Genomic DNA, 23,017 nt, shown 5'->3' with positions numbered 1-23,017 from the left:
CTTAGTCATTAATCTAATTATTATTTGTCATTAATACTTCCTGATTCATAATTTGGTCTCAATGTCAGTTCTTCAGATTTCTAGCACAGTGGTTAAGAGCTCTGCTGCTAACAAAAATGCCAGCAGTTTGAATCCACCAGCTGTTCCTTAGAAACACTATGGGGCAGTTGTACTCTGTCCTATAGGGTCTCAGTGGATTGGAATCAACTCCACGGTAAGAGGTTTGTTTGGTTTTTTTTTTTCTTTTTTTTTTTGGTATTCTAGCACTTATGACACTCATGACTTTAATAAACTCCACACCAAATTTGTTCAGAGCAGAGTCTTATTTGACTTTATCTGCTGGTCCCAAGAAAAGAGCTTGACCCACAGTAGATGCTAGAGTAATAATTGTTAGATTAACTAAAACTACTTACAATAACTTAGTAGACTTCTACAAGTCTATGCCAAGACCCCAGCTGCAGCAATATTTCTGGTTACCCTGGAATCTGTGAGAACAATAGAAAAGAAACTACCATCCATGAGAAAGTATGGGACTTGTGGGAAAATTACAGTGTACTTTGATCCTTTTTTTTTTCATACAGGTGAAATCTTCTAAAAATGTATTCCAAGGGTAATTCTCAAAAAAAGAGAGAAGTTATCACAAAAGGATCATGTAATTGTTTTAGGGATATAGATGGAAGCAGGGTGGTGGCCACAGTTACATAGAGGCCAGCTTCAAACTAGCAGATATTTTTTAAGACTATGGATATTTTAGATAATTTTTCCAGTGCTACCTGGTGACAATAGCCTTTATCCCTCTCCTTCTCCTTCATTCAAATTTGGTAATTCCCTTCTAGCCTCAGATGCCCGGTTCCTTAAAGGGCATGGGAAATGGGAGGCAAAGAGCAAGACCTAGAGAAATCACTCTAATTCGTCATCTCCTATGGCCATCTATAGGGTCAATACAAGTCAGAATTGACTAGACTGCAATGGGTTTGGTTTTGTATCTCCATCTGAAGGAGTCCTGTTAACTGTGTGACTACTAACCAAGAGGTTGGTGGTTCGAACCCATCAGTTGCTCCTGGGAGGAAAGACCTAGTAATCTGCTCCCGTAAAGATTTCAGCCTAGGAAACTCTAATAGGCAGTTCTATTCTGTCAAATAGAGTAGCTATCAATCAGAATCAACTTGATAACACATAGCAACAACAAGAATATGTCAATCTGAGGGGGATTCCATGAAAAAAGAGAGTATGAATGAAAATATGGTGAAGGATTTTTTTCTTCTAACTCAAATAGAGAATTCTAAGCTGTCAGTCTCACACTGGCACATCTATCACAGTCAGAATTAAATTTATGTCAAGTCATTTTCTTGGGCTAGGATAGATAGCAGTCTCCTTACATCGCAATACTTAATTTTCTTATCACGAAACTTTGAGAGTGTCCATAAGAGAGAACAGGTATCTTTTTCCCAGTCCCTCCTGGAGAACTCAAGATTCCCTTTAATTTCACTAACTCTTCTCCAGTCCATGAGGGAAGAAGAGCTATTGAAGAATTAGGCTGATCTTCTTAAAAACAACCAAAAGAATAAACAAAATACATAATGTCTAAAACTCCTTATGGCTCTGTGTCTTCACTCAGCAGTCATTGAGTATTCCCCATACATACTAGGAGTGTCCCTTACGATGTTTTTCTAGTTGGGAAAGATGGAGATTCTGTGAGAGACATGATCCTAGTGAATCAAAAATTAAACCCATTGCTATCAATAAATTCCAACTCATAGAAACCCTATGTATATGATGGGTCCTAGTAGCCCCATCAAATTGTACCCATCAGATATGTCATGAATATTCACACAAATAATAAAGAAAGGAGTGAGAGTGGGAAAAAGATGTGGCAGTCAGCTTTTGCAAAGATTTCAGCCTTGGAAACCCTATGGCAGAGGTGTATCTACGGAAAATAGCACCTATGGCAATTAGTTTTCTATTGCTGAATGATCTCTCATAGCTGGTGATGGAAACTTTGATCTGCTGCAGATAAAAGAGGGGAAAAGAAAAAGCAACTATGTACTTTTTTCTACCCCAAATGGGCTGCAAGCATTTTTCTTGCATTTGCTTTTGGTTGCTAGTTCAGCTTTTCTTCTAGGGGTCAGCAGCTGGTCATTTACAGAGTGTTGGCAATTTGTGCTAGGTGCTGTGCAGACAGAGTTGCTCCCTGTCCAATGGACTTCAGATACAAATAAAAAGTGAAATAGTGAAGCCAAAAGTTACGTGCAAAATGAAACAGCCAAAACTTTTTTTTAAGCATCTGGTGTTAAAAAATTTATTGGGCAGATCTATTTTTACAATTCAGTCCTTGCTTTTATTTCCCTTTCTCTTGTACACGAATTCATCAGTCTGTTTAGAAAGCCTGTTTGAAAGTGAGACATCTTGTTTTGATCATGGTACAGGGAAAAGGTAGACCAAGGTTTATAACCTCACCAAATATATTGGTCTCCTGGTACAGAGCCAGAATTCGTTTTATTAACCCTTCACAAAATCTGAACAGCCTTTCTAGGATATCTGTAGGTATAGAACAATGACATATCTCTAATGCCACTTGTTGGTGATTGAAGAGTCCAATATACAAAATGATTCAGATGAAAGTTTTCCCAGAAATAAAGAAAGGTTACATGTGTAGATGAAGGAAATGAAAACACGGATTCTGTTGACAAGTTCTTCCCACAAATAATTCAATTTTTCACACCAGAAGATGCCTAGGGGTAAAATATGATACTATTCACATGACTTGACATTACTTTTGATACTGGCAAGAAGTAAAAAGACAAGCTCGTATACTCTGGATTTCAGCTTGTACCCTCTGATTTTAGCTACAATTTTAGAGCGTTCTTTGAAAACCTGTGACAGGAAAGGATAGAAGTGAAATAACTGTCCCAGATAGGTTTGCTGCATCAGCGTATTTGTAACCTACATTATTGGAGGCTGCAGAAGTTCCACATACTTTTATTTTAATCCATTAGAGCTTTTTTCTCCTGAGTCATCAAAAGAAGTCATGGAACTTATTACTCGATTTTAATGTGGAAGTCATCAGACCATTTCATATAGAATAAAAATAATCATAATAAAATTAGCTAATATCTATTGATTTCCTCACTATGCGCCAGGCACTGGGCTGAGTATCTCCTTTATATTATCTTATTCAAAGTACTATAAGTTCTTTAGAGTCTCCATTTTATTACCCTCGTCATGGGTTTGGTTTGTGGGGGAGGGGGGAGGGGTTAATGGTGAGATGTCCCTGTAACAAGTCCAAGCTGCACTGAAGACATTGGTGAAAAACAAGGCTCCAGGAATTGACAGAATACCAATTCGGATCTTTGAACAAGCAGATATAGCACTGGAAGTGCTCACTCATCTATGCCAAGAAATTTGAAAAATAGCTACCTGGCCAATCAATTGGAAGAGATCTATATTTATGCCTATTGCAAAGAAAGGTGATCAAACAGAAGGAGAAAATTATCGAACAATATCGTTAATATCACGCACAAGTAAAATTTTGCTGAAGATCATTCTAAAGTGGTTGCAGCACTACATTGACAGGGAACTGCCAGAAATTTAAGCCAGATTTAGAAGAAGGCATGGAACAAAAAATATCATTGCTGATGTCAGTTGGATTCTGGCTGAAAGCAGAAAATACCAGAATGATAGTTACCTGTGTTTTATGGACTATGCAAATGGATTAGACTGAGTGCATCATAAGAAATTATGGATAACATTACAAAGAATGGGAATTCCAGAACACTTAATTGTGCTCATGAGAAACCTGTGTACATAGACCAAGATGCAGTTGTTCGAACAAGGGGATACTGCATGGTTTAAAGTCAGCAAAGCTCTGCATTAGGGTTGAATCCTTTCATCAAATTTATTCAATCTGTATTCTGAGTAAATAATGAAGAAGAATGCAGCATCAGGATTCGAGGAAGATTCATTAAAAATCTGCATTATGCAGATGACACAACCTTGCTTCTGAAAGTGAAGAGGACTTGAAGCACTTACTGATGAAGATCAAAGATTACAGCCTTCAGTATGGATTACATGTCAGTATAAAACAAAAATTCTCACAACTGGACCACTAAGCAACATCATAAACAGAGAAAATATTGAAAGTCAAGGATTTCATTTTACTTGGATCCACAATCAACGTCCATGGAAGCAACAGTCAAGAGATCAAATGACCCATTACACTGGACAAATCTGCTGCAAAAAAACCTCTTTAAAGTGTTAAAAAGCAAAGATGTCACTTTCAGGAATAAGGTGCTCCTGACCCATGGTGTTTTCAATTGCCTCATGTACACGTGAAAGCTGGGCAATGAATAAGGAAGACCAAACAAAAATTGACGCCTTTGACATATGGTGTTGGCAAAAAGTACTGAATATGCCATAGAACGCCAGAAGAAGGAAGAAATCTGTCTTTGACGAAGTACAGCCAGAACGCTCCTTAGAAGCAAGCATGATGAGATTTTGGACATGATATCAGGAGAAACCAGTCCCTGGAGAAGGACATCACACTTGGTAGAGGGTCAGTGAAAAAGAGGAAGACCCTCGATGAGATGAATTGACACAGTGGCTGTAACAATGGGCTCAAGCATAACAACGATGATGAGAGTGGTACAGGAGTGGGCAGTGTTTCGTTCTGTTGTATATAGGGTCACTATGAGTCGGAGCCAACTCAAGGATACCTAACAACAAAATCAGCTTAGTGAGATTAAAAAACTGGTTCAATGTACAAAGCTAACTCTTAGAGGAGCTGGGATTACCTTCAGCTTTACTACAAAATTTTGTTTGAAGGAAGCCATTGAAAACTTCTTGCTCCTCTCAATACACAAATAGAACAATGCTGTACAAGATCCCCAGAAAAACTCAGGCCTTAAAGAGAAAAACTGAGACTTGGTAAATTATAACCCTGTCTTACATACAGAGCTAGTTGCTGTTTCACATATACCACCAATTCTCCAAAAGTCTCCAATGACTTCAAAAGAATTTTTTTATCATAATGCATCGCATAAAACACAATTTACATTGTGACCCACTATATACATACTTACATGCACACGTAACCATTCTATATATTGAATCAATTTTATGAATTAATACTTAGCCTTTCTCAAATGATGTATTTCTAATATACTTTATTCTATTTCACTGACTAATTTAAGTCAATTTTATGACCATAACTTTGAAGGGTGTGTTGATTTCCTACGGCTGCAGTAACGAAGTGCCACAAACTGGGTGGCTTAAAGCAATAAAAATGCATCCTGTCACAGTGCAGCAGACAAGTCCGAAATCCAGGTGTCACCAGGCCATGCTGTCTCTGAAGGTTCTAGGGTAAATCTTCCTGTGTCTCTTCCAGTTTCTGGTAGCACAGGTGTTCCTTATCTTATGGTTTCATCACTTCTGTTTCTGCCTTTCTCCTCCTTTGTCACATGTTGTCTTCCCTCTGTTTCTTTTTGTGTCTCTGTGTCTCTTCTCTTAGTACTTCGGTTATATTGGATTAGGGCCCACCCTACTCCTACTCCAGAATGACCACGTGTTAACAAATTATATCCTTCAAATACCTTATTTCCAAACAAGGCCACAGTTACAGGTACAGGAGAGTTAGGACATGAAATGTCTTTTGGGAGACACAAATCAACCCCTAGCAGAGAGCAATGTCTCTATGTATACTTAGAAATGTGCCTATGTCCTGTTTCCCAGTAATTAGACTTTTTCTTCCTGTCAGGAGTAAAACGATAAGGAGTAAAGACTATGATGTCTTGTAAAACTGAATTTTAATCTTTTTCGAAGGCAAAATGAGAGAATTGACTTTACCAACTATACTTGGTGACAGAGATTATAGAAAGCAAATACAACCCAACCTAATACACAGACATGATTGTATCACTTCCTGATTTAAGTTCTTTAATATCTTCCCATGGCCTTTAGAATAATACCTAAGCTCTCTTTTACGGAACAAAAGCCCTCATGTTCTACTTCATAACTACATGCCTACCTTCATCCCTTACTCTCACATTTTACACCATCCTAACAGCTTCCAACACCCATGCTTGTTTTTAGGTACGGTGGAGTCGGTTCCAACTCATAGTGACCCTATGCACAACAGAAGGAAACACTGCCTGATCCTGCACCATCCTTTCAATCCTTGTTATGCTTGAGCTCATTGTTGCAGCCACTGGGTCAATCCAGCTCTTTGGGGATCTTCCTCTTTTCCGCTGACCCTTTACTTTGCCAAGCATGATGTCCTTCCTTCTCCAGGGACTGATTCCCCCCTGACAACATGTCCAAGTATGTAAGATGCAGTCTCTCCATCCTTGCTTCCAAGGAGCATTCTGGTTGTACTTCTTCCAAGAGAGATTTGTTCGTTCTTTTGACAGTCCGTGATATATTCAATATTCTTCACCAGTACCACAATTCAAAGGTGTCAATTCTTCGGTCTTCCTTATTCAGTGTCCAGCTTTCATATGCATATGATAGGATTGAAAATACCATAGCGCACATTAGTCTTCAAGGTGACATCTTTGCTTTTCAACACTTTAAAGAGGTCCTTTGCAGCACATTTACCCAATACAATGCGTCATTTGATTTCTTGACTGCTCCTTCCATGACTTTGATTGTGGGTCCAAGTAAAATGAAATCCTTGACAACTTCAATCTTTTCTCCGTTTGTCATGATGTTGCTCAGTGGTCCAGTTGTGAGGATTTTTGTTTTCTTTATGTTGAGGTGCAGTCCATACTGAAGGCTGTGGTCTTTGATCTTTATTACTAAGTGCTTCAAGTCCTTTTCACTTTCAGCAAGGAAGGTTGTGTCACCTGCATAATGCAGATTGCTAATGACTCTTCCTCCAATCCTGATGCCCCATTCCGCTTCATATAGTCCATTTTCTGGGATTATTTGCTCAGGATACAGATTGAATATGTATGGTGAAAGGATACTACCCTGACATACACCTTTCCTAACTTTAAACTAATCAGTATCCCCTTATTCTGTCCGAAAAACTGCCTCTTGATCTATCATGAGCACAATTAAGTGTTCCAGAATTCCCTTTCTTCACAATGCTATCCATAATTTGTTATGATCCACACAGTCAAATGCCTTTGCATAGTCAATAAAACACAAGTAAACATCTTTCTGGTACTCCCTGCTTTCAGCCAGGACATCAGCAATGATATCCCTGGTTCCACGCCCTCTTCTGAAACCGGCCTGAAATTCTGGCAGCTCCCTGTCGATATACTGCTGCAGCCATTTTTGAAAGATCTTCAGCAAAATTTTGCTTGCGTGTGATATTAATGACACTGTTCTATAATTTCCGCATTCAGTGGAATCATCTTTCTTGGGAATAGTCATAAACCAACTCCCATAAGAGATCCTTTATTCTGTCTCATGCAATATGCCTTTGCACATGCTCCTTCATCTCCCTAGAATGTCACCCTTCAAATCTCACCTCAAATGCTACGCTCTCTGTGGCAACCTCTTTGACTCCTTCTAATCTCCTTTTCATATTTGTATCATGCAATATAATTATCTGTCTATTTATACCACCTTTTCAAACATAAACTTCAGGAGAGAAAAAGGACAATAGACAACCATTGATCTAGAATATTTTGGACCTCATCTTTTTGGATTAAATATAATTCCAAAATTTAGATGTAAATTAATTATTAGTATTATTTTATAATTATACTATATAATTATTATAACTATACATAATAAAAAAGAAGTCATAATTTTATACATGCTTTTTTTTCTGTTTTCACTTTCCATTATTATTTTAATCAATTGGATAAATAATTTTCCCATCCAGGTTGTGTTTTTTAAATAATGAGGTGCTGACAACATATAAATAAATGAGAACAATCACAATTCACAATTTTCCAATGAGACTTCTGTGTATATTTTCATTTATAGTGAATCCCTCCATGAATCAAATGAAACCGAAGATACACTATCACCAAAAAAACTATCCCTCAATAATCACAAAGATGAGTCTTTAGAAATGGGTGATTATAAACATCATTCTTTTATAATAATTCTATTGTTTCCATGCTCTCATGGACTCTGCTGTGGGTCTGCCCAAGTCTCCTTGCCGGCCATACTATCCCCATCTTTGTGAGTGTTGATTATTAAGTACTCATAGTTGCCTGCTTCTTGGGAGAATTTCCCTGGGCCAAACTCAAGCCACTTTTTTGGCAAGGTTACATTTCCCCTAACTCTGAGATAGTTACCACCAGGCAATGACTGACAAACATGAGGTTACAAAAGGTAGCCTCTCTTGATGGAATCAACTCTGAGGTATAATTCATCCTCCTAAACCCTGGAGGCGTAGTGGTTAAGTGCTACGGCTGCTAACCAGAGTCAGCAGTTCGAATCCACCAGGCACTCCTTGGAAACTCTATGGGGCAGTACTACTCTGTCCTGTAGGGTTGCTATGAGTTGGAATCGACTTGATGGCACTGGGTTTTAACTCCCTCAGAGATTAGGCTGACTCAAGACTCTCAGTGAGACCATAGCTTTGCTTAGTTTCTTCCCCTGGCCTATCCTGCTTTCCTCCTTTTTTTCTGAAAGCATTCCCTCAGTATGTAATGCATACTCAAATCCCTATCTCAGGCTCTACTACAAAGGAACCCAAGTGAAGACAAATGCTGCTGTGTTTTGAAACCCAGTAGTCAGTTACTGAATAAATAGTAAACCAAACCAGTTGCCATCAAATCTATTCTGACTCACAGTGGCCCATGTAAGCAGAGTAGAAATGTGCTCCACAGAGTTATCAAGGCTGTGATCTTTTGGAAACAGATCACCAGGCCTTTCTCCAAAGTGCCTTTTAGTGAGTTCAAACTACCAATTTTTTGTTAGTAGTAGAGCACTTAACCATTTGTACTATCCAGGGATTCCTGAATAAATAATAAGGTGGTATGTTTTCCAACATTTTTGAAAAAACAATGAATTAAATTTCATTTTACGACACTGTGTATATTGAAAGGTTTTGGGTTTTTTTTTTTTTTTTTTTGCTGCTTTACGTATTTTTATATATATACATGTTTTTATTGTGCTTCAAGTGAAAGTTTGCAAATCAAGTCAGTCTCTCATACAAAACCTTATATACACCTTGCTATATACTCCTAGTTGCTCTCCCCCTAATGAGACAGCACATTCCTTCTCTTCACCCTGTGTTTCCACGTTGAGGTTTTTCATTAATAATAACTTTTGTTTAATAAAAATTTATTTAGTATGTACAATTTGACTCTTTTCCTATGAAATTGTCTTTGACCTGCTATAAAGCTTTCCTATGGCATAAAATAAAGGTCACAGTAAATACTCTTTTTAAAAGCCATTGAACATCTTAAAATCATCAAATAAATATGATAGAGAAATGGATATAGTTTCACAAACTATGGCTTCATTTCCATGCCCTTAACAGTACAAGCTTATGATATAAAATTACCTAACAATTTCCCAGCACCACAAAGGGATGTATGATGTTTCGATTTTTTAAAAAAGAGGTCTGTCCCAGTACCCAAAAAGTTTATAAAGTTTTATCTCTTAATTTTTGTTTTTAAAATACTTGTTTGAAAATGATATAAATAATAAATGTTCATTCGTCAACTTCCAAAACCTTTTTTGGTAGTGTGCCTTGTCATTTGTTTAAAAAGCAAAATTAGCACACCCATGGCATAGTGGTTAAGTGCTACGGCTGCTAACCACAAGGTTAGCAGTTTGAATCTACCGGTTGCTCCTTGGAAACTCTATGGGGCAGTTCTACTCTGTCCTATAGGGTCACTCTGAGTCACAATCGACTGGAAGGCAGTGGTTTTGTTTTGTTTTTTTCTTTTTATCCCTGCTGCAATGCCTGACAAGGTGCAACATAAGCAGATCATTCCCAGCAGTTTATTGTCAAAGGAACTCCTAGTTCGGGCTTCTTAAATTCTGTAATCACATTCAGCTCTTTAATTTAAATGAAAATCAGCTAATGCTATCCATCACAGAGCTAAATTACAACGTGTTAGTGATCTGTGTTCATTCTCCAAGTGCTGTCCATCCTGAAAATGGCACATGGTTGCGCAGAAGAAAACTCCTTAAACATAATTTTATTTTAAATTACTAGAGTTAATCAATAACTCATGGAAATATTTAACACAAAAAAAATGTAGACTTAGCCATTTGGAAATGTATTTTATGAACCTGCACTACAGAATCCCACAGGCACTATACAATTGAAAAAGCAAGAAATGTTTGTTTGCCTTTTAAGATTGGTGCATTTCTACATTAACATATATCGAATGAAAGGATTGTAATTCTTCTTGATTTTTTTATGACTTGAAAACCTAACAAAATAAACCCTAAGTAGACTATAGAAGAGATAGACACACCTGTCAGCAAGTTTATCCATTTTTCATTCTATTTTTTTTTTTTTAGAAGTCCTGTTTTACTTTCATTTCATCAATATTTATTCCTGGGTCAACGTCCACTGAGAAATATTTATTCATACCAAGACTTTCACACAGCTTAACACAGCTTTTCCGATGTAAATATCTGGGCAACTCCACAGATATTAGAAGGAAGCAAAGTAGAGAATATCAAGGCTGAACTGAAAGTAATATCACAGGAGCAAAAGGCAAAGGAAAGCACAGATATAATATGGCAGGTTGGAGGAAAGAATTAAACAAGTCTTCTAATATTTTCCTCTTTATACTATCACCTTTTTCCTACACCACTTGATTATATTTACCAAATAAAAGGAATAAAAATTTTTAAGCCAGGCACTTTACATTTACATCATTTGACCCTCTATTGATGCAATATGATATTAGTCTCATTAATAGCTGAAGAATTTAAGACATAGGATTATAAAAGCAATATACTCAAGCTCAAGGTACATATTGTTTTTCCATTATCTCAAGCCACAGGTTTCTTAACTTATGTTTTTAAGCAAAGAATAAGAATCTGTTAATGCCATTGACAAGGATTATCTGCTATGAAATGGATAATACACAAAATTATAGAATGAGAAATATGTTGATTCACTTTTTCTGACAGAAAATAAAAATTTGGATTAAGGGCACACAGTAATTCCACACATAATAATTATTTACTCTGGACAAAACATTTTGTAAAACTACTTGACGTAGTGGGTGGGTTTTACTTGACTATACTGGGGAGTATCTACATTCAGGCTAAAACAAGGGGGGAGACTATACTTGGAGAAAAGGAATAGCACTGAGTTTCCTGCCTTTCACCTAAATAAATAAATACGCAGTGCCACATAAAGGAATAAAACTGACATTTAAAAATAAAACAAACATAGTGTTACTGTGTTAAAAAAAAAAAAAAAAAAAGAGGACAGTTTATAATGATGAAAGCAACTAGAAAACAAGGGGGAAAAATCCCAAAAAAGGAAAGAGCCTCAGAGTTGGGACTCTGTCTATCTCTGGCTAACCCTTGAGACATGCAGGTGCAGGGCAGGTCCTGAACAGTACAGCTAAGGCTAAAAAGTAATCAGAATTTCTGCTGCTGCCCACCACACAAGGGAAACAAAGTTGGAGTCTGAGTCCAGCCAAGTGAGCTGCCTACTATCACAACAACTGCAAAATCAACACTCTTCGGCAGAACATAGCAGAAACTAGAATCTCTACAACAAACCTCAAAATGTTCAAGATACAATCCAAAATTACTGAACAACTGAAGAAAATGAAAAATGTGGCCCATACTCAAGATAAAAAGCAATCAATGGAGATTGAGTCAATGATTACCTAAATGTTGGAATTATCAGACAAGGATTTTTAACATAGGTGTTGTAACTAAGCGCTGGGCATGAAGAAAAAAAAATGCTCTTAATGAATGAACTAATGAAAAATCTAAGCAGGGAAATTAAAATTATAAAAATAAGCCAAAAAATTCCAAAACTGAATAATACAGCATCTGGTATTTTAAAAATCCAGCGAATGTGTTAACAGTATATTAGACATGAAAAAGTAAATAAAAGTCAGTAAAACTGAAGCTGTATAAATAGAAATTTTCCAATGTAAAGAACTGAGGGAAAATACTCTAGAAAAATGAATAGAGTTTCAGTTACTTGAGGAGTAATTCAAAAGACGTAAGATATATGTAACTGGTGGTCCAAAAGGGAATGAGAGAAAAACAGACCTCAACATTTTTGAAAAATTATAAGGTAACAATTTCAAAAAATTGGTGAAAGACCTAAATTTATAGTTTCAAGAGGCTCAGCAAATCCCAGGCAGAATAAATACAATGAAAACCATGCCTAGAAATTTCATAGTCAAACTGCCAAAAGCCAAATATAAACAGAAAGTCTTAAAAGCAGTCACAGAAAAATGAAACATCATTTTCAGAGGAGTAATAATGTAAATGAATGCAGACTTCTTATTTAAAAAGGTCAAAATACAGGAGAAATAATACCTTTAAAGTGTTGAAAAAAATGTAGACTTACAATTCTATGTCCTACAAAAAAATTCTTCAAGCATAAAGAGAAAAAAAGAGATTTTTTAGATAAACGAAAATTAAGAGAATTTGTCACCAGTATATTTGTACTATAGGAAATACTAAAGGAAGTCCTTCAGGATATAGGGGACATGATACTGAATGGAAACTCAGATATTCATGAAGAAATGAAGAGCACCAGAAATAATTAATATGTGGATAAATGTAGAAAAATATTTTTTGTCTTAACTTCTTTCAAATGTATATATATATATATAACTGTAAAGCCAAATTATAACATTGTATTATGAGTGTTATTATGTATGTAGGTGTAATACTTATGACAATTATAACATATAGGAGTGGTGACAAATGGGGTAGTAATGGACTATATTGTTAGAAGGTCCTTACATTTTCTATAAAATGGTTCAGCATTAACTCTAAATAGACTGTAAATAATAGAGCATTCACCAAAATGCAAGACAGACAGATAGACAGACAGAGTCTATTTGCCTGAAATTCCAGAGCCAGCTAAAGTAATTTATGGCAAAAAAAAAAAAATAAGAGCAGGGTTTACCTACAGAGGAGTGGGGGTAAGCATTGACTTGAAGGTATTTCAAAGACATTTTCAGGAGTAACGGTAATGTACTTTGTCCTGGAGAATGTTTGTTGCACGAGTGTTTTCATTTGTCAAAACTCAGTAAATTATGCACTTTAGATTTGTGAATTACTTTATATGCAAGTTTGATTTTTAGAAAAAGAACTCTAAGCAAATACTCAACAACAAATAATGATATGCATGTTGAAGTATTTAGGGTGAAAGCCGTCTTAGTTATCCAATGATGCTATAGCAGAAATGTCACAAATGGATGGCTTTAACAAACAGAAATTTATTCTCTCACAGTCTAGAAGGATAGAAGTCCAAATTCAGGACTCTTGGGGAAGGTCCTTGTCATCAATCTTCCTCTGAGTCTAGGAGTTTTTCAGCACAGGTACCTTAGGTCCAAAAGACACACCCTGCTCCTGGCTCTTCTTTTTGGTGGTAGGAAGCCCCTCTCCTCTCTGCTCAATTCTCTCCTTTATATCTCAAAAGAGATTGACTCAAGATGCAACCTAGTCCTGTAGTTCAGTCCTGCCTTAGTAACATAACTACCTCTAATCTTGCCTCATTAACATCACAGAAGTTAGGATTTACAACACATAGGATAATCACATCAGATCATAATATGATGGACACCCACACAGTACTGGGAATCATGGCCTACCCAAATTGACACACAGTTGTGGGGAACTCAATTCAACTCATAACAAAAGTATACTTTGAAGTAAGTAAAAAATAAAGATGAATTGATAGAAGGGTGGATTGAGGTATAGATATGTGATAAAGCAAATATAGCAAAATGTTAATTGTATTAATCTAAGTATATGGGTGTTAATCTACAATTCCTTCAAATTTTCCGAAAGTTTAAACATTTTTAAAATAGCATATTGGGGGGAATTTTTGTATCAAGAGGATGGAGACTGTGCTATGTTCTAGTAAAATGAGTTAGAATCTTCTAATTAAGCAATAGATTTTATCTTTGAAGTTTAGTCAGTCTTGGAAAATGAGTTTAACATTTTCTAATCAATGTATTTATGCAAACTTTGAGCCAGAATTCTATTGAGTGACTTTTAAAAAGCAATAATTTGACTGTATGTTACTAAGAACAAAATGAAATACAAAATAAAATCTGAAATTATTTTTAGCAGTTATATTTTTATGATACAGCTGATATGTTTATTCAGAAACTCTTGGACCTTTTACTGCAGAATAAAAATAATGAGTAATTTGGTCAGTAAAATTTGAAACTGGTATGTTTTCAGTGTGAAAGAAAGAAGATACAGATGTAAAATCTACAGGTTAATTAAAACCATATGGTAAGGTGCCCCTGACCCAAAGCACGGTGTTTTCAATCACCTCACATACATGTGAAAGCTGGACGATGAATAAGGAAGACCGAAGATGAATTGACACCTTGGAGTTGTGGTGTTGGCAAAGAATACTGAATATACTATGGACTGCCAAAAGAACAAACAAATCTGTCTTGGAAGAAGTACAACTAGAATACCCCTTAGAAGCAAGGATGGCAAGACTACATCTCACATACTTTGAACATTTTATCAGGAAGGATCAGTCGCTGGAGAAGGACATCATGTTTGGTAAAGTAGAGGGTCAGGGAAAAAGAGGAAGACCCTCAACAAGATGGATTGACACGGAGGCTACAACAATGGGCTCAAGCATAACAAGGAATGCGATGATGGCACAAGACCAGAGAGTGTTTTTTTCTGTCGTACATAGGGTCGCTATGAGACAGAACCAACTGGAGAGCACCTGACAACAACAAATAGTTCTGAATGCGAACTGGAAGTTTTATTAAGAACACATGGTGCATTTTATCAGTTAAAAAAAAAGAACATACTTACCTCTTAGATCTATTCCCTGTAAACATTAAACAAACTAGTAGTATGGTGCACACCTGAAGGCACAAAGTTAATTCTCAAATACTAACATTCACTAAAAGGAACCATGGTCTCTTGGAAAAAATCACTAAAAGGAACCATGGTCTCTTGGGAAAAAAAAAGAAGTTGCTTTCTGATTGAGGGCAGTTAATGTATAAATTCAGTTTAAAGCATCTTGTCATATCAAAAAGCAAGGAAGCTTTCATAACCCACAAGTGTGATGCCCATGGGATCAGTAGAAGAGGCATCCACTATGCAAAGTTGAAATAACTTAAACATCAATAATGACAATGTCTGCAATGAGCAGAAGCATATCTATGTTTAAATCTATGAGTTTATAAAAATATTAGACTAAGGATCAGCATGAATCCAATCTCCAAATTGTGGAGATTGATTCAGTCTTCACACTTCCACTTCTCCCTGATCACTACTAGCAATCCCCAGTGCACTCTCTCTCAAACTTGCCACCCAGAATTAGGTCAGAGTTCACAAGTTAAAAGGACATCATTCTTCAGACTGCCAAATAAGCAGATGCCAGACACAAGTTTGAGCAGTCGACAAGACACTCCAACCATCTGACCTGCTGGCCACAAATTTGGGGGTTTCCCACTACTCCCTCAGGATGTCAGCTGCAAGATCAGAAGTCTACAGGACACCCTTATTTTCTGACCTGCTAGCTCCTACTACTCCTTTGTTTCCACAATTTGCTGGAACAACTCACAGAATTCAGACAGAGTATACTATACTATACCCCCATGTGTCTGTCAGTTTGTCACACTGTGCTGGATTGTGTGTTGCTGTGATGCTGGAACCTATGCCACCAGTATTCAGATACCAGCAGGGTCACCCGTGGAGGACAGGTTTCAGCTGAGCTTCCAGACTAAGACAGACAAGGAAGAAGGACCTGGCTGTCTACTTCTGAAAAGCATTAGCCAGTGAAAACCTTATGAATAGCAGCAGAACATTGTCTGATATAGTGCTGGAAGATGAGCTCCCCAGGTTGGAAGGTACTCAGAAGACGACTGGGGAAGAGCTGCCTCCTCAAAGTAGAGTCGACCTTAATGACGTGGATGGAGTCAAGCTTTCGGGACCTTCATTTGCTGATGTGGCACTACTCAAAATGAGGAGAAACAGCTGCAAACATCCATTAATAATCAGAACCTGGAATGTATGAAGTATGAATCCAGGAAAATTCGAAATCATCAAAAATGAAATGCAATGCATAAACATCGATATCCTAGGCATTAGTGAGGTGAAATGGACTGGTATTGGCCATTTTGAATCAGACAATCATATAGTCTACTATGCTGGAAATGACAACTTGAAGAGGAATGGTGTTGCATTTATCATCAAAAAGAACGTTTCAAGATCTGTCTTGAAGTACAGTGCTGTCAGTGATAGGATAATATCTACATGCTTACAAGGAAGACCAGTTAATATGACTATTATTCAAATTTACACACCAACCACTAGGGCCAAAGATGAAGAAATAGAAGATTTTTATCAGTGCTGCAGTCTGAAATTGATCAAGCATGCAATCAAGATGCATTGATAATTACTGGCAATTGGAATGCAAAAGTTGGAAACAAAGAAGAAGGATCAGTAGTTGGAAAATATGGCCTTGGTGATAGAAACAATGCTGGAGATGGAATGATAGAATTTTGCAAGACCAACGACTTCTTCATTGCAAATACCTTCTTTCACTAACATAAATGGTGACTATACATACACATGGACCTCAGCAGATGGAACACACAGATCAAATTGATTACATCTATGGAAAGAGACGATGGAAAAGCTCAATATCATCAGTCAGAACAAGGCCAGGGACCGGCTGTGGAACAGACCATCAATTGCTCATATGCAAGTTCAAGCTGAAACTGAAGAAAATCAGAGCAAATCCACGAGAGCCAAAATATGACCTTGAGTATATCCCACCTGAATTTAGAGACCATCTGAAGAATAGATTTGATGCATTGAACACTAGTGACTGAAGACTAGACAAGTTGTGGAATGACATCAAGGACATCATCCATGAAGAAAGCAAGAGGTCACTGAAAAGACAGGAAGAAAGAAAAGACCAAGGTGGATGTCAGAGGAGACTCTGAAACTTGCTCTTGAGTGTCGAGCAGCTAAAGCAAAAGGAAGAATTGATGAAGTAAAAGAACTGAACAGAAGATTTCAAAGGGCCTCTCGAGAAGACAAAATAAAGTATTATGACATGTGCAAAAAGCTGGAGGTGGAAAACCAGAAGGGAAGAACACGCTTGGCATTTCCCAAGCTGAAAGAACTGAAGAAAAAATTCAAGCCTCGAGTTGCGACAGTGAAGGATTCCATGGGGAAAATATTAAATGATGGAGGAAGCATCAAAAGAAGATGGAAGGAATACACAGAGTCATTACACCAAAAAAATTAGTCAATATTCAACCATTTCAAGAGGTGGCATATGATCAGGAACCGATGGTACTGAGGGAAGAACTCCAAGCTGCTCTGAAGGCATCGGCAAAAAATAAGGCTCCAGGAATTGATGGAATATCAACTGAGATGTTTCAAAAAACAGATACAGCACTGAAGGTGCTCACTGGTCTATGCCAAGACATACGGAAGACAGCTTCCTGGCCAACTGACAGGAAGAGATCCATATTTATGCCTATTCCCAAGAAAGGTGATCCAACCAAATGTGGAAATTATAGAACAATATCATTAATATCACACCCAAGCAAAATTCTCCTGGAGATCATTCAAAAATGGCTGCAACAGTATATCGACAGGGAACTGCCAGAAATTCAGGCTGGTTTCAGAAGAGGATGTGGAACCAGGGATATCATTGCTGATGTCAGATGGACCCTGGCTGAAATCAGAGAATACCAGAAGGATGTTTACGTGTGTTTTATTGATTATGCAAAGGCATTCCACTGTGTGGATCATAACAAACTATGGATAACACTGCGAAGAATGGGAATTCCAGAACACTTAATTGTGCTCATGAGGAACCTTTCATAGATCAAGAGGCAGTTGTTCAGACAGAACAAGGGGATACTGACTGGTTTAAAGTCAGGAAAAGTGTGTGTCAGGATTGTATCCTCTCACCATACCTATTTAATCTGTATGTTGAACAAATAATCCAAGAAGCTGGACTATATGAAGAAGAATGGGGAATCAGGATTGGAGGAAGACTCATTAACAACCTGCGTTATGCAGATGACACAACCTTGCTTGCTGAAAGTGAAGAGGACTTGAAGCACTTACTAATGAAGATCAAAGACCATAGCCTTCAGTATGGATTACACCTCAACATAAAGAAAACAAAAATCCTCACAACCGGACCAATGAGCAACATCATGATAAACAGAGAAAAGATTGAAGTTGTCAAGGATTTCATTTTACTTGGATCCACAATCAATGGCCATGGAAGCAGCAGTCAAGAAATCAAAAGACTCATTGCTTTGGGCAAATCTGCTGCAAAGGACCTCATCAAAGTGTTGAAGAACAAAGATGTCACCCTGAAGACTAAGGTACCCCTGACCCAAACCTTGGTATTTTCAATTGCATCATATGCATGTGAAAGCTGGGCAATGAATAAGGAAGACCGAAGAAGAGTTGACGCCTTCGAGTTGTGGTGTTGGAGAAGAATATTGAATATACTATGGACTGCCAAAAGAACGAATAAATCTGTCTCAGAAGAAGTACAACCAGAATGCTCCTTAGAAACGAGGATGGTGAGACCGCATCTTACATATTTTGACATGTTGTCAGGGGGGGATCAGTCCCTGGAGAAGGACATCATGCTTGGCAGAATTAAAAAAAAGGTCAGCAGAAAAAAGGAAGACCCTCAATGAGGTGGATTGACACAGTGGCTGCAACAATGAACTCAAGCATAACAACGATTGTAAGGATGGCTCAGGACCGGGTAATGTTTCGTTCTGTTGTGCATAGGGTCACTATGAGTTGGAACCGAATCGATGGCACCTAACAACAACAACATACTATACTTACAATTACAGATTTATTATAACCAAAAAAAGGATAAAAATGAAGAGGTGCACAGGTCTAGGTCTGGGAGGTCTTCCAAGGTGAAGTTTCCGTGTCCCAAGGGATGCAGTACCCTCCTGAGAGCAAATGTTCTCATCAACCAGGAAGCTCTCCAAGCCTTAGTGTTCAGGAGTTTTATTGGCCAATCCTACGTGATAGGCTAAATCATGCCTTCTACTGGTTGATATCATTCTCCCAGGTGAGTCTTCTCTAGTCTGGACAGCCCCAAACTCACCAGCACAAATTTACCTCAATTACCTCGAGGGTTATCTCTCCAGAGCCAAGTTTTACTTAGGCTAAAACTAGGTCTTTTTTCCCAAAGACACTAAAAATTGAGGTCAGTAGACTAGACAACAACATGATCCATATGTTGGGATTAGCATAAAAGGACTTTAAAGAACCTGTATAAATACATTCAAGGGCTTGAAGAGAAATATGGTCATAATGTGTGAACAGATGTGGAATCTTCACAGAGAAATAAAAAACAAAACAAAATGCCTAATTAAAATCCTAGAACTAAAAAATACAATACCTGAAATGGAAAATGGACTCATCTTAGAAAAAGCAGGAAAAATTATCCAAAATCAAGAAAAAAATAAATAACTGGTGAGTTTTGAAGAATGGTAGGAAACCAACTCACTATTTAGAAAACTGGTAAATAAAAGCAAAGAATCGGGGACTTAACCTGACTTTTTTCTTCTTTTCTTTGTGTACTTCAAGTAATCAAAGACAATGAGAAGTGTCTCTTCATAGAAGCTTTTTATTTAATACATAAAGAAGTAATAAAAGAATTAGGCTATCTCCATTTTTTCAACTTCTAATTAAATAATGAATCTAGAAATTTAACGTCACTGGCTACTCTTATCAATCTGAATTCAGCCAGAACAATAGAGCCACTTAAGTATTACCGAAATAAGAAACTTAATATATGAATTGGTGCTTATATTTATGTGAATGTGGGCATAGCTAAGAGAGTGAAAATCTGGAAGGTTGTATCCAGAGAGTCATAGAAGCAATTGTAAATAACGTCAGCCTGAAGCACTGAAGTAGGAGGAGAAGCTTGAAAGAGTCATGAAAATGTCAAAGAAGCTGTCAGGATCGTAAAGGCCTCCTGAGAGGTCTGTGCTGGTGTTGTGTCTGGATGTTGTAATTGCTAGGAAGAACATCTTGGAGAGCTCTGCAAAGCCTCTATGCCTGCTTGCCAAAATCACTAAGATTGCCTTTTGCTTTGCTTTCATCTTCCAAATATTACACGAATTCTTCTCATTGGCAAATCCTACAGAGGATTATTCAGGGAATGAGTTTCTGGAAACTAGATCTGAAGACTTAGAAAAGACTAGTGATGGTGCCAAGCTGACAGACAATTCAGTACAACCGCTACTATCGCAAAAAGAAAGACGACTGAAAATCATGTGTGTTTTGGTGGAAAATACACATGTGTTTTACAAAATACACAATACACGCTGTGTATTTTGTAAAACAATATGACTACTTTAAACTTTCACTTCACGTAAAACACTCCGGAATATCATAACAGAAGACATCCAAAAACTCTTCAGTTAAACTTACAAAATACTTCTGAGAAAAATTAAATGAGATACAAATAAATGATGTGATATGCCATATTCATTGATTAGAAGGATTAATACTGTTTGGATTCCAACCCCCTCCCCCAAATGGTCTGTATATTCAATGCAATTCCAACAAATATTTAAAAGTAATTTTTTTGTGTGTGAAATGATAAGCCGATTCTAAAAGGTATGAAGAAATGCAAAAAACCTAGTGTAGTCAAAACATTCTGAAAAAGGAGGATTAAACTGAAGGACTTATACTACCTTATTTCAAGACTTGTCATAAAGCTACAATTAAGACGATGTGACACTGGCATAAGGATAGACAGGCAGATCAATGGAACAGAATAGAGTCTAGAAATTGACCCACCCATAAATAATAAATTCAACAAAATGACCAAGGAGATTCAATGAGGAAAGAAAAGACTTTTCAGGAAATAATATTGAAATAACTCTATGAACATATTTTTAAAATGAACATTGACCTCTAATTAATATAATAACCAAAAGTTAATTTGAGATAATCAGAAACCTAAACGTAAAAGCTAAAATTATTAAGTTTCTATAAAAACATATGGCAGAATATTTTCACAAACTTGGAGTAGGCAAAGATTCTTTTTAGGTAAGCCTCAGAAAGTAAACATCACAAAAGCAAAAACTGATAAATTAAATTTCATCAGTGTGATAACTTATTTACAAAAAGCTACTGCTGAGAAAGAGAAAATTAAAATCACAAACCAGGAGATAATATTTTTAGCATACACATATGACAATAGATTTGTGCCTAGAATATATAAAATTCATCTATAAATCCATAATAAAAATCTATTATATAAAATCTAAAAATCTATAATAATAAATGGGCAGGTACTTGAACAGACACCCACCAAAGAAGATATACATGTTTGGTAAACTTTTGAAAAGTTCCTGAACCTCATCAATGATCATGGGAGGGAAATACAAATAAAAGTATAACAACATACCACTTCACACCCACAAAAAATGGCTAAAATTATAAATACTGACAAAACTGAATGTTGGTGAACATGGGAAACAACTAAAACTCCAATATATTCTGGTCATAAGGTAAAATGATTTGACCACATTAAGAAACCATTTGGCCCTTCCTTATAAAGGTAAACATATACTATCCCTGTAACCAAAAAATTACACTCCTTAGTATTTGCCCTCCATCCAAAATGAAAATACCTACCACAAAAATCAACTTTTCCAAAAATGGACATAGAAAACTCTTCCATAAAGTTTCTAATCCAGAAACTACCCAAATGAAATCAAATGGAAGGCAAATGGTTGAATAAATTGTGCTATATGCACCGCTCAACAGGAAAAACAAATGTAAAACTGAGTTAGACTCAGTCATATGAATCTTTGTATGAATTCATATGTATGTATCTTTAAAGCCATCATGTCGAGTGAAGGAAACTGGACATAAAGTGTACACACTGTGTGATTCAGTATATATCAAGTCCAAGGGCTGGTGACAGAAATCACAACAAGGGTTGAGAATTGACTGGCATGGATGAGCAATTTCTGGGATGATGGAACAACAAAGTAAAGAAATTTGCCTTAACAGCTCTCAAAATATGACAAATCTATATCAATTACTGCACTGTTTCATTAGAACAAACTAAGCATTATATTGACTTTCAAAGATCATGTGTGGATGTATATGGGTTATAATATCTACAAACATTGGCTAATATTTCAAAGATATTTTCCCACCAAACCCCTTTTTACTCAAAAGCAAATTTTTGCACTTTTGTAATTAAGTAATCCCAGAGATGTCCAAGTTTTCCCTTGTGAGCATATTTTTTAAGTTAATTTTATAATTTTCTTCAGAAGTGGTTCTTCAGAGTGTTTGTTTTTAATCCAACTAGTTCCAGCTTGGAAACACATGAGCCAGTTTTATTGAGCGTTCTTGTTTACCTTATTTATATTACCTTTTCACTTTTTATAAAAGTTGCCTTTTTCATCACTTTGGCCTTTTTTGCTCTTCCGATTGAATGGTTATTTGTCAGGTGGCTTGGTCTTTTTGAACGTTTTTCTGAGACATCCTCTGAAGCATTTTGGATAGTTTTTAGTCTTTCTGTCTGTTATTTCATTTTTTTTGTAACACTGAATTAAGAAATGTTGAAAGTAGAAGTGCATTTCTAACTTATTAATTATAAACCCTTGTTTTTAAAAATGATGAAGCTAAATGCAAAGTTCTGAAACTATTTTTCTGCTGTAATACTTCAAAATCTTCTCCCCTCATTGACATGTGCCTTCGTTACTTCATTTATTTTTTAAATAACAGCTGTGTTAAGATGTAATTCACAGACCATAACATTTTTTCAATTGTACAATTTGGTGAGGCTTTTTTTGGTGTATTCACAGAGTTGTACAAACATCATCATGATCTAATTTCAAAATATTTTCATCACCCCCTGGAA

At 36.6% G+C, this 23,017-nt stretch overlaps 1 protein-coding gene across 1 annotated transcript in view; it reads right to left on the bottom strand.

The window, feature by feature from the left end:
- Positions 1-7,456: 7,456 nt before the first annotated feature.
- The window catches only part of PRDM5 (PR/SET domain 5), a 450,522-nt gene continuing 434,961 nt past the window's right edge, over positions 7,457-23,017 (bottom strand). Inside the window, exon 16 of the transcript XR_007517600.1 lies at positions 7,457-7,466. The gene's annotated coding sequence lies outside the window, so the exon portion shown is untranslated. The remainder of the gene's footprint in view (positions 7,467-23,017) is intronic.

Source organism: Elephas maximus, chromosome 5 (assembly GCF_024166365.1).
Source record: "Elephas maximus indicus isolate mEleMax1 chromosome 5, mEleMax1 primary haplotype, whole genome shotgun sequence".
Lineage (NCBI taxonomy): Eukaryota > Metazoa > Chordata > Mammalia > Proboscidea > Elephantidae > Elephas > Elephas maximus.
The sequence above is the reverse complement of the archived record's forward strand: the minus strand, read 5'-3'. Positions and strand labels throughout refer to the sequence as shown.